Raw genomic sequence first — 12713 nt, 5'->3', positions numbered from 1 at the left:
ATAAATTACACAGCAGATCTAAAGAGAACTACAATACTTGTTTGAAGTAGAACAAAAAGAGTGATAGTGGTCAGTTCAAAGTATGTCTGCTTCAAGCCTTGAACAGATGTATATATACTTCATGAGGCCTTCTTGGCTCTTGATTGACTTGAATCTTGAGAGATTACAAACCCAAGGGAGTTTATCCTTGAAAGGAATCATAAATTGATTCTTTCCAAGAATAAGGTGAAGTTTCCGTTGATCTTCCTTGACTTGTGGCCTTGATAGGCTTTTCTTCCGCAGATCTTTCCATTACTTGACTAATCAACGATGAATCCCTTGATTTCGGGCTTTAACAATCTCCAGTGTAGAGCTTCACAATCTCGTTTTCCTTTGATTTGGGACCTTTCTATAATAACTTCTGTCAATACTCTATCAAATCATTGATTGATTCTCCTTCCAAATCTTCGCTACTTTTTCCTTTTTTGTCTCTGATCATTGATACTTTTCCTTTTCTTTGCTTCTAGAGTTTGCATCATTCTCCTTCCTTACTTTCTCCCGTTGATAGATTGTTTCCTTATGTCTTTTACTTCTTCCATACTTGTATGATAGGGCTTCTTGATTCCTTTATTTTATCCCTTGTGATCCTGCACTAGTAGTGATATATTATTTTTTATCATTGAAACTTATACTATCCGCGTTCCAATTTATGTAAATATTTTTGACTTGGCACGGAGTTTAAGAATAAATGAAGACCTTTGGAACTTGTGGTCCCAAACAAGTCAAAAAGGGTCTATAGTATTTGTGTGGTTATAAAAGCTTCTTATTAAGGGTAGAATTGTAAGTTAAAGCTAAATTATTTCCAAATTTAGAAAGGGGTCCTTCTTTTTGGAACGGACCAAAAAGGAAATAGGTTCACATAAATTGGAACGGAGCGAGTATTTAACAATCTCCCCTTTTTTATGATGACAAAATAATATATAAAAGCAGTTTACTTCCCTGTTACTATTGGTGCTTGCTTTGATGTAGTCAATCTTTAAGTTGACTTCCATGAAGTAATAGTCGACTCCCTCTCAAAAGGTGTCGATGTTTGTGTTGTGCTTGTAAACCTAAATGCTGCAGTCGACTCCCACTCAACAAGTGACTGGCACTATATAACTAACATTTCTCTCCCTTTTTGGCATCAGCAAGGAGGGATACGCATATGTACAGAGTAAGCTAAACAGATGTAGGCAAATATAGGTAATTATAAGCATGCAGAGTTTAGCAAAAATAAAAAAAAACATCCAATGACTGGTTATCCAGTCCATAACAACAAAAATATTAACTGAAACATCCATAACTAATGATGTAAGAAATAAGTGAGAGTGTTGCAAATCGCCTCCTTCAGATGCTCTAAGCTGGCATTTGCTAAAACTGTCACCCATTAATCCTGTCATGTACTTCCTTGAAGGCTTTGGCTGCGTTTTCTACTAGATTGAGAATTTTAACCCTTTTCTTTGAAACATTGGACCTTGTAATTGACATGTTCCACTGGTGCTTTTTCAGTCTTCCTTATCACCTGCAAGATCAGCATCTGAAAAACCTTCAAGTTTAAAATTATTAGAACGTAGGTACCACAGTCCATATGAAACAATTCTGATGAGATAACGAATTATTCTCTTTACTACAGTCAGATGCGATTTCTTAGGAGCTGACTGAAACCTGGAATATTTACACATACTGAACATAATATCTCTTCGACTGACAGTTAAGTAAAGTAAAGAGCCAATCATTCCACGATATTTAGTTTTATCTACTAAATTTCCCTTTTCATCTTTGTCAAGACTTGTTGATGGGCTCATTGGTGTACCAATAGCTTTAGCACTGCTCATGCCGAACTTTTGAATCAATTCTTTTGTATATTTGGTCTGACATACAAATGTTCCTTCCTTAGATTGTTGAATTTGAAGTCCAAGGAAAAACGTATGTTCTCCCATCATGCTCATTTCAAACTTACTTTGCATGAAATTAGCAAATTCCTTGCACAAAAGAGGGTTAGCACTTCCAAAAATAATATCATCAACATAGACTTGGATAATAAGATTACCTCATGATGATCTTTTGATAAATAATGTAGTATCTACTTTACCTCTTGTAAAACCATGATCAAGTAGAAATGAACTAAGCCTTTCGTACCAGGCTCGAGAAGTTTATTTGAATCCATACAGAGCTTTAGTTAACTTATACACATGGTAAGAAAATTGTGAGTCTTCAAACCAGGAGGTTGTTTTACATACACCTCCTAATCAATAAAGCCATTTAAGAAGGCACTTTTGGCATCCATCTGGAAGAGTCTAAACCCTTTGTAAGATGCATATGCAAGAAGAATCTGCATAGACTCTAGTCGAGCTACCAAAGCAAAAGTTTCATCATAGAAGACTCCTTTCTACTGTGAATAGCCTTAAGCTACTAATCTGGTTTTGTTTCACACAACTTTTCCATCCTCATTCAACTTATTTCTAAAAACTCATTTGGTTCCAACTATGGAAGCATTTGTAGGCTTAGGCAGTAATTCCCAGACTTGATTTTTATCAAATTGATCGAGTTTCTCCTGCATTGCTTGTACCCAGCTGGAGTTCGTTAAGGCTTCCTCAACTTTCTTTGGTTCGATTTGAGAGATGGGTGCTACATTTTCCTTCTTCTTCAGAGCTCCTTTGGTTTTCATTCCTTCACTTGGATCTCCTATGATAAACGTTTGCGGATATTCTGGTTCACTTCTCCACTCATTTGGATGCATTCCAGTCGTAGAAGTAGTTGACTCCTTCTATGATTCAGGTTGATTGTTGATAGGTTCATTAGTCAACTCTATAACCGCATTTGTGCTATCAGCCGACTTTTGTGACTTGTTTGTCTGTGATGTTTCATGGCTGATATCTTCATCACCTGCAATAATTCCTTTCTCGGTCGTAGTGTTATGTTCATCAAATATGGCATGAACTGACTCTTCTACAGATAAAGTACATTTATTGTAAACTTTAAAAGGTCTACTATTGATAGAGTAGCCTAGAAAGATACCTTTGTCACTCCTTGGATCAAAATTTTCAAGGTTGTCCTTACTGTTATTATGGATGAAACGCTTACTGCCAAATGGATAAAAGTAGCCTATATTTGGTTGTTTGCCTTTCCATAATTCATATGGAGTTTTCTTCAAAATGGGTCTTATAAGACATTTGTTGAGGATGTGGTAGGCTGTGCTTACTGCCTCTGCCCAAAAGTGATTTGGCAGGGAATGTTCTAGTATCATTGTTCTGGCCATATATTGTAGTTTGATTTTGCTGCTTAACCACTCCATTCTATTGAGGTGATCTTGGAGCTTAAAGGTTGTGGGTATATCCTTGATCATTGCAGAAATCTTCAAAGGCTCTGCTTTCAAATTCTCCTCCATGGTCACTTTGGATGGTTGTGATGAGATATCCTTTTTCTCTTTCAACTCTTTTACAGAAAATCTCAAAAAATTTCAAAGCTTCATCTTTATGATATAGGAAATAACTCATGTAAAACTTAAGTTGTCATCAACAATAACAAAAGCATATCGTTTACCTCCAATGCTAGCAATTCTAGTGGGTCCAAATAAGTCTATATAAAGCAATTGTAAGGGCTTGGTCGTAGACACAATGTCTTTACCTTTTAAAGAGTTTCTGGTTTGTTTACCAATGTGACATGCATCACATACATGATTTCTAGAAAAATTGAGTTTGAGAAGTCCAATAACTAAATTATGCTTGGAGAGTTTCTCAATTAGATGTATGCTTGCATGACCAAGTTTCTTATGCCACAACCATGGATCATCATATATAGATGCTAAGTAGATGTGACTATCTAAATTTTTAATGCCATCAAGAATGTAAACATTTTCATACCTTTCCTGCAAGTATTATTTTACTTGACTCATCTTCAATGGCACATCCTGTTTTTTTTAAATTTGACTCCGTACCCTAAATCACATAGCAGACTTATACTCAAGAGATTATAGTTGAGTTCATCTACAAGGTTGTGACGATCCGGCCGGTCGTCTTAAGAATTAACGCCCCTATCCCCTATTAATTATTTTCCCCAAGTTTATTTCTGCTATTTTTATTTGTCGGAATGTTAGATTTTGAGTTCGGAGAGTTTTGGGACACTTAGTCCCTAAATGAGAGCTTAAGTGTGGGAAAGTTGACCGTAGTCGAAACAGTGTGAAGACAGTCTTAGAATGGAAATTCGATGGTTCCGTTACCTCCGTTGGGTGATTTTAGATTTAGGAGCGTGTTCGGATTGTGTTTTGGAGGTCCGAAGCTAATTTAGGCTTGAAATGCCGAAAGTTGAATTTTTTAAGTTTCCGGTTCGATAGTGAGATTTTGATCCGAGGGTCGGAATGGAATTCCAGAAGTTGGAGTAGCTCTGTAGTGTTTAATGTGACGTGTGTGGAAAATTTCAGTTCATTCGGACGAGGTTTGATAGACTTTTTGATCAAAAGCATATTTTTAGAGTTTTTAGAATTTTTAGGCTTGAATCCGATGAAAAAATAGGTGTTTTGATATTGTTTTGAGCATTCCGAAGGTTGGAACAAGTTTGAATGATGTTCTAGGATTGGTTGGCAGGTCTGGTTGAGGTCCCGGGGGCCTCGGGTTTTTTTCGGATGCTCAACGGGTCATTTTTGGACTTAGAGAATTGCAGAAAAATGTTGCAGCAGTCAGTTCTGGTTTCCTTCTTCGAGTTCGCGAGTGGGGTCTCGTGTTCGTAAAGAGGAGCTGGGGCTGGTGAGGAATTAACACTTCGCGTTCGCGAAGGAGCTTACGCATTCGCGAGGCTGTGGAACTTTGTGCCTATGCGTTCGCGTAGAATAAGAGAAATGATCATCGCGTTCGCGGCTCAGGCATTGCGTTCGTGAAGAGGGAGACTGGCCAGTGAAACTTTAGTGCATCGCGTTCACGATCGTAGCCTCACATTCGCGAAGAAGGAAATACCTGGGCAAAATATAAAATTTCAAAATCGAGGGTTTATCAATTTTTATCAAAACTTAAGCTTGGGAGCTCGGATTTGAGCGCGATATTGAGGGATTTTCAGAGATATCAATTGGGTAACAATTATTAACTCCCTTTTGCTTGTAACCCATTAATCCAAACATGAATTCATCATTTAATTTCGGATTGAAGATGAAAATTGGGGAAAAGTTGGAAGAAAGTTCTTAGACCTAGAATTCGACTTTTGATTGGGAATTTGACCTTAGATTTGGATAATTTTGGCATGCATGAATTTGGGAGAGTGTGAGGATTCTGAAAATATAAATTTTACACGATTCTGAGATGTGGGCTCGAGGGGCATTTTGGTCATTTTACCTAAGTTCACGTATTAGCTTAGAATTTCTTTGTAGAATCAGTTACTTGAATTGTTATTTACATTATGAAATTGAATTGAATAGATTTGGACCATTTAGAGTCGAGTACTCGTGGAAAGAGCGTGGTTTCGGATTGATTTTGAGTCGGTTCAAGGTAAGTGGCTTGTCTAACCTTGTGTGGGAGTCCTTCCCCTTAGGATTTGGTATATTTGGTAATTGAAATGCCTTGTACGTGAGGTGACGAGTGCGTACTTGTGCTAATTATTGGAAATCCAATTTTCTTTAAGTAATTACTAGTATGTTTCCTTTACTATTCTTATTACTTACACTATTAAGCCTGTTGTTAGCTTAGGAAAGCATGTTTAATTGACTTAATTACTTTACTTGCTCAAACTGCCTTACCTGAATTCTGTGCAACATGCTAGGCTAGAATCACTTGTTGTCTTAATATGAAATTTTGCCATTTCTGTATATTTTTCTGTTGCTGCTGTGTATTTATTTTGGGACTACGGATGTGGGATTCCGGTAGCTCCCCCTTGTCTGTTTATTTTGGGACTACGGATGTGGGATTCCTTTATATCCCCCTGCACAGTTATAAGGAACTACAAGAATGCACCCGATAGATTCCCCCAGTACTGGGTATTTACCTTTGGAACTACGGAACGGGATTCCGGTAGATCCCCGCGTACTATGAGTTGGACTACGGGATAGGATCCTGGGAGATCCATTGGATATATACATATGGGACTACAGGATGGTATCCTGGGAGATTCCCCGGTTGGTATTTTGGTGCTAAGTCGCATTTCTTTCCGTATTTTGCCTTGTCTCTATAATAGTTGTCGTTGCCCTTATATTATCCTATGTTACTTTTACTGTTGTATTCATTTATATTGTTCTGTTCTACACTGTCAAACTTTATACTTTATTTAACCTCAGTAGGGCCCTGACCTTCCTCGTCACTACCCGACCGAGGTTAGGTTTGGCACTTACTGAGTACCGCTGTGGTGTACTCATGCCCCTTCTGTGCATGTTTTTCATGTGCAGATCCATGTACTGAGACTGAGTCCTATCACCCTTGAGGCGAGGCGACTGATCCAGCGACTTCGAGGTATATCTGCCGCGTCCGCAGACCGAAGAGTCCCTTTCTATTCTAGCTTTTAAACATTTGACCTTCTGTATTTCTTTCCCTTGTTAGATATTCTGGAGTTAGACTGTGTAGTGATCCTTAGCTTGTGATTCATGGGTTTCCGGGTCTTGGAAGTATGTATTAGTTTGAGAGTTAACTATTGTGTATGCCGAGTGACACTTTTAAACACTGTTTTATCGTTATTCATTCTGTTTTAAATTGTTTTTTATTCCGTACTTGGTTTATCTTCCGTAATTTAGGCTTACCTAGTCGTAGAGGACTAGGTGCGGTCACGAGGGTTCACGGAGGGCGAACTGAGGTCGTGACAAGATGGTATCAGAGCTCTAGGTTCATAGGAGTCATGGATCACAAGCCGATTTATTAGAGTCTCGTTGATCAGTACGGAGACGTATGTACTTATCTACGAGAGGCTATGTAATTGTTAGGAAAATTCCACTTTATTTGATTTCCTTGAATTGCAATATTTTGACATCACAATTCTAAACTTCTGTTTCCTATTCTCTCACAGATGGTGAGGACACGTGCTACCCTAGATGGTCAGGCACCCGTGCCCCCTACTGCACCTGTCTGAGGCTGGGGCTGGGGTAGATGCCGAGGACGCGCACGTGGTGCAGCCAGGGCACTTGTGCGAGCTACCGCCGAGGTACCACCAGTAGTTCCAGCTAGAGTCCAAGCACCTGACACGCCTACTGCTACTACTACTCTAGCTCTTCAGGAGACTCTAGCATAGTCATGAGCATGTATACCATTCTAGCTCAGGCAAGGTTGTTTTCCTTTGCTGCAGCTACATCTCAGGCCGGGGGAGGAGCACAGACTCCCGTCGCCCGCACTCCTGAGCAGCGAGTGCATGTTGAGCAGGTCCTTGAGATTATTCTTGTACCGCCTGCAATGCCAGTTCAGCCCGAGGACAGGGCAGCGACTTCCGCAGAGGAGCAACTGAGGCATGAAAGGTTCAAGAGGTACAAGCCTCCTATATTCAGTGGTCTAGCATCAGAAGATGCTCTGGGATTTCTATATGAGAGTTACCGCATTCTCCGTACCATGGGTATATCAGGATCGAGCGGGGTTTCGAGGAGCCACTTATGAGTGGTGGCGCACCTATGTGTTAGACAGTCCGGATGAGGCTGCTTCACTGACTTGGACTCAGTTTTCAGATCTGTTCCTGAGAGAGTATGTTCCTCAGAGCCTCAGGGATGCATGGTGCATTGAGTTTGAGTATTTGTACTAGGATGCTATGACTGTCTCAGAGTATGCTGTCTATTACACCAGTTTGGCTAGGCATGCACCAGCCCTTGTTTCTACTGTTTGCGAGAGGGTTCGCCTATTTATTGAGGGCCTTATTCCCAACATCAGGTCTATCATGGATCATGAGTTGGAGATGGATATTTCTTATCAGCAGGTGGCAAGCATTTCTAGGAGGATTGAGGGTATGCATACTAGGGAGAGAGAGGAGAGGGAGGCCAAGAGGTCTCGAGAGTCGGGCCATTTCTCTGGTGCCCATGCCCCAATAGCAGGTCGTCATGGTAGGGGTTATATGAGTCGCCCTATTCATTCAGCTCTTCCAGTAGCCAGTGGTATTCTAGCTTCTCCTACACCTTAGGAGCCTTATTATGCACCACCGGTATCTAGCGCACCTCCTATTGGGGTGCTTTTAGAGGTCAGTCCAGCAGACCTGGACCGAGCCAGTCACAACCACCACGTCCTCCCAGAGCTTGTTTTAAGTGTGGTGACACCCGTCATATGGTGAGGGATTCCCCTAGACTTGGGAGGGTTGCACCTCCACAGGCTTCTCAGCCACAGCATGCCCTGCAAAGTTCTCAGGTTGTAGTTATAGCTCCAGTTTATACCCCACCTGCTCAGCCAGCTAGAGGTGGAGGTCGGGGAGGTAGAGGTCGCCTTAGAGGGGGAGGCCAGGCCCGATACTGTGCCGTTCCTACACGTACCGAGGTTGTTGCCTCCGATTATGTCATCACATGTATTATACTAGTTTGCCACAGAGATGCATTGGTTCTATTCGATCCAGGATCCACTTATTCTTATGTATCTTCTTATTTTGCTCCGCATTTGGGTGTATCTCGGGATTCTTTGAGTTCCCCTATTTATGTTTCTACTCCTGTGGGAGATTCTCTTATTGTGAACAGCTTTTATCGGTCGTGTTTGGTTGCTCTCAGTGGTTTTGAGACCAGAGCCAATTTATTATTGCTCATCATGATTGATTTTGATATTATCTTAGGCATGGACTGGTTGTTGCCCCCATTATGCTATTCTTAATTGTCACGCCAAAACCGTGACACTGGCTATGCTAGGTGTGCCACGTGTTGAGTAGAGGGTTACTTTAGATCACACTCCTAGTAGAGTTATTTCTTTTCTTAAAGCTCAGTGTATGGTTGAGAAGGGGTGTGACGCGTATTTAGCTTATGTGAGAGATGTCAGTATTGATACCCCTTTAGTTGATTCAATCCCAGTAGTACGGGATTTTCACGATGTCTTTCCAGCTAATCTTCCAGGCATGCCGCCTGATAGAGATATTGATTTTGGCATTGATATGTTGCCGAGCACTCAGCCCATTTCTATTCCTCTGTATCGTATGGCTCCTCCTGAGTTGAAGGAGTTGAAGGATCAGTTATAAGAATTGCTTGCTAAGGGATTTATTCAGCCCAGTATATCACCTTGGGGTGCTCCTGTCTTGTTTATGAAGAAAAAGGATGGTTCTATGCGTATGTGTATTGATTATCACTAGTTGAACAAGGCTACAGTGAATAACTGTTATCCTTTGCCTCGTATTGATGATCTGTTTGACCAACTTCAGGGCGCACGGGTGTTTTCTAAGATTGATTTGCGCTCAGGTTACCATCAGTTAAAGATTCGGGAGCCAGATATCCCGAAGACTACTTTCAGGACTCGGTATGGTCATTACGAGTTCCTTGTTATGTCATTTGGGCTGACAAATGCCCCAACAAACTTTATGCATTTGATGCACGGTGTGTTCTGGCCGTATTTTGACTCATTCGTTATTCTCTTTATTGATTATATTCTGGTGTACTCCCGAAATCGGGAAGATCATGAGCAGCACCTGAGGACTGTGCTTCAGACTCTGAGAGAGAAGAAGTTATATGCTAAGTTCTAGAAATGTGAGTTTTGGTTGGATTCAAGGGCATTCAGAGGCTACGTGGTATCGAGTGAGGGTATTTAGGTGGATCCGAAGAAGATAGAGGTTGTGCAGAGTTGGCCCAAACCATTCTCAGCTACCCAGATCTGCAGTTTCCTTGGCTTGGCGGGTTACTACTATTGTTTTGTGGAGGGGTTTTCATTGATTGCAGCCCCTATGACTAGGTTGACCTAGAAGGGTGCTCCGTTCCAGTAGACGAAGGAGTGTGTGGCGAGCTTTCAAAAGCTCAAGAAAGTTTTGACTACAACCCAGTTTTGATATTGCCTACAGGCTCGGGGTCTTATACGGTCTATTGTGATGCCTCGCAGGTTGGTCTCAGAGCGGTGTTGATGCAGGACGATAGGGTGATTGCCTACGCATCCAGATAGTTGAAGATACATGAGAAGAACTACCATGTTCACGACCTTGAGTTAGATGCCATTGTTCATGCCCTGAAGATTTGGTGCCATTATTTATACAGGGTTCCCTGTGAGATTTATACTGACCAACGGAGCTTGTAGCACCTATTCAAGCAAAAGGATCTAAATTTGCGCTAGAGGAGGTGGTTAGAGTTGCTGAAAGACTATGACATCACTATTTTGTATCACCCGGGCAAGGCCAATATGGTGGCCGATGCTTTGAGTCGTCGGGCAGAGAGTTTGGGGAGCTTGGCTTATTTACCAGCATTGGAGAGGCCTATGGCGATGGATATTCAGGCCTTAGCCAGCCAATTTTGAGATTGGATCTTTCGGAGCCCAGTCGGGTCTAGCTTGTGTGGTTTCTCGGTCTTCCTTATTTGATCGTATTAGGGAGCAGCAGTAGGATGACCTTCATTTGCTTGTCCTCAAGGACAAGGTTCAGCACGGTAATGCCAGAGATATAACTATTGGTGATGATGGGGTATTAAGGATGCAGAGTCGGGTTTGTGTACCCAATGTTGATGGGCTTCGAGAGTTGATTCTAGAAGAGGCCCCTAGTTTGTGGTATTCCATCCATACGGGTGCCGCGAAGATGTACCAGGATTTGAGACAACACTATTGGTGGAAGCAGATGAAGAAGGATATAGTTGGATTTGTAGCTCCGTGCCTCAACTGTTAGCAAGTGAAGTATGAGCACTAAAGACTGGGTGGGTTGCTTTAGCAGATAGAGATTTCGGAGTGGAAGTGGGAGCAGATCACCATGGACTTTGTAGTTGGGCTCCCACGGACTTTTAGGAAGTTCGATGCTATTTGGGTAATTGTGGATCGGCTGACCAAGTCCGCTCACTTTATTCTTGTGTGTACTACTTATTCCTCTAAGTGGTTAGCGGAGATCTATATCTCGGAGATTGTTCTACTGCATGGTATTTCGGTTTCCATCATTTCAGATAGAGGTACTTAGTTCACATCACGGTTCTGGAGAGCCGTTCAGCATGAGTTGGGTACTCGGGTGGAGTTGAGTACAACATTTCACCCTTAGATGGACGGACAGTCCAAACGCACTATTCATATTCTTAAGGATATGCTCCGTGCGTGTGTGATTGAGTTTGGAGGGTCTTGGGATTAGTTTTTGCCATTGACAGAGTTTTCTTACAACAACAGCTATCAGTCTAGCATTCAGATGGCACCGTATGAGGGTTTATATAGGAAACAGGGTAGATCCCCAATGGGTTAGTTTGAGCCAGCTGAGGCTAGATTGTTGGGCACAGACATGGTTCAGGATGCTTTGGAGAAAGTTAAGGTGATTCAGGATATACTCCGTACAGCCCAGTCCAGATAGAAAAGTTACGCGGACCGGAAGGTTCGTGATGTTTCCTATATGGTTGGAGAGCGGGTTCTACTTCGGGTTTTGCATATGAAGGGCATTATGAGATTAGGGAAGAAAGGAAAGTTGAGTCCGAGATTTATTGGCCCTTTTAAGATATTGAGGCGTGTTGGGGAGGTTGCTTATGAGCTTGCCTTACCTCCAGGCTTGTCCGAAGTTCATCCGGTATTCCATGTTTCGATGCTGCGGAGGTATCACGGTGACCCGTCACACGTGTTGGATTTCAGTTCATTCCAGTTGGACAAGGATCTATCCTATGTTAAGGAGCCAGTGGCAATATTGGACAGGCAGGTTAGAAAGCTGGGGTCAAAGAACATTGCATCAGTAAAGGTTTAGTAGTGGGGCCAGCCGGTCGAGGAGGTGACCTGGGAGACCGATCAGGATATGCGTAGCCGTTACCCTCATCTTTTCACCACTTCAGGTATATCTTTATGCTCGTTCGAGGATGAACGAATGTTTAAGTGTAGGAGGATGTGACGACTCGGCTGGTCAACTTAAGAATTAACACCCACATCCCCTATTAACTGCTTTTCCCAAGTTTATTTATGCTATTTTGATTTGCCGGAATGTTTGGTTTTGAGTTTCGGAGAGTTTTGGGACATTTAGTCCCTAAATGAGAGCTTAAGTGTGGCAAAGTTGACCGTAGTCGGAATAGTGTGAAGACGACCTCGGAATGGAAATCCGATGGTTCCGTTAGCTCCGTTGGGTGATTTCGGGTTTAGGAGCGTGTTTGGATTGTGTTTTCGAGGTTTGAAGCTAGTTTAGGCTTGAAATGCTGAAAGTTGAATTTTAGAAGTTTCCGGTTCGATAGTGAGATTTTGATCCGAGGGTCAGAATGGAATTTCGGAAGTTGGAGTAGCTATGTGGTGTTTAATGTAACGTGTGTGCAAGATTTGAGGTCATTCGGACGAGGTTTGATAGACTTTTTGATTGAAAGCGTATTTTTAGAGTTTTTGGAATTCTTAGGCTTGAATACGATGAAAAAATAGGTGTTTTGTTGTTGTTTTGAGCGTTCCGAAGGTTGGAACAAGTTTGAATGATGTTTTAAGATTGGTTGGCAGGTTTGGTTGAGGTCCCGGGGGCCTCGGGTGTGTTTCGGATGCTCAACATGTCATTTTTGGACTTAGAAAATTGCAGAAAAATGTTGCAGCAGTCAGTCCTGGTTTCCTTCTTCGCGTTCGTGAGTGGGGTTTCTCGTTCGCGAAGAGGAGCTAGGGTTGGTGAGGAATTAACGCTTCACATTCGCGAAGGAGTTTATGTGTTCGCAAGGCTGTGGA

This window comes from Nicotiana sylvestris, chromosome 4, assembly GCF_000393655.2.
Source record: "Nicotiana sylvestris chromosome 4, ASM39365v2, whole genome shotgun sequence".
NCBI lineage: Eukaryota > Viridiplantae > Streptophyta > Magnoliopsida > Solanales > Solanaceae > Nicotiana > Nicotiana sylvestris.
Note: the sequence above shows the minus strand (reverse complement) of the source record.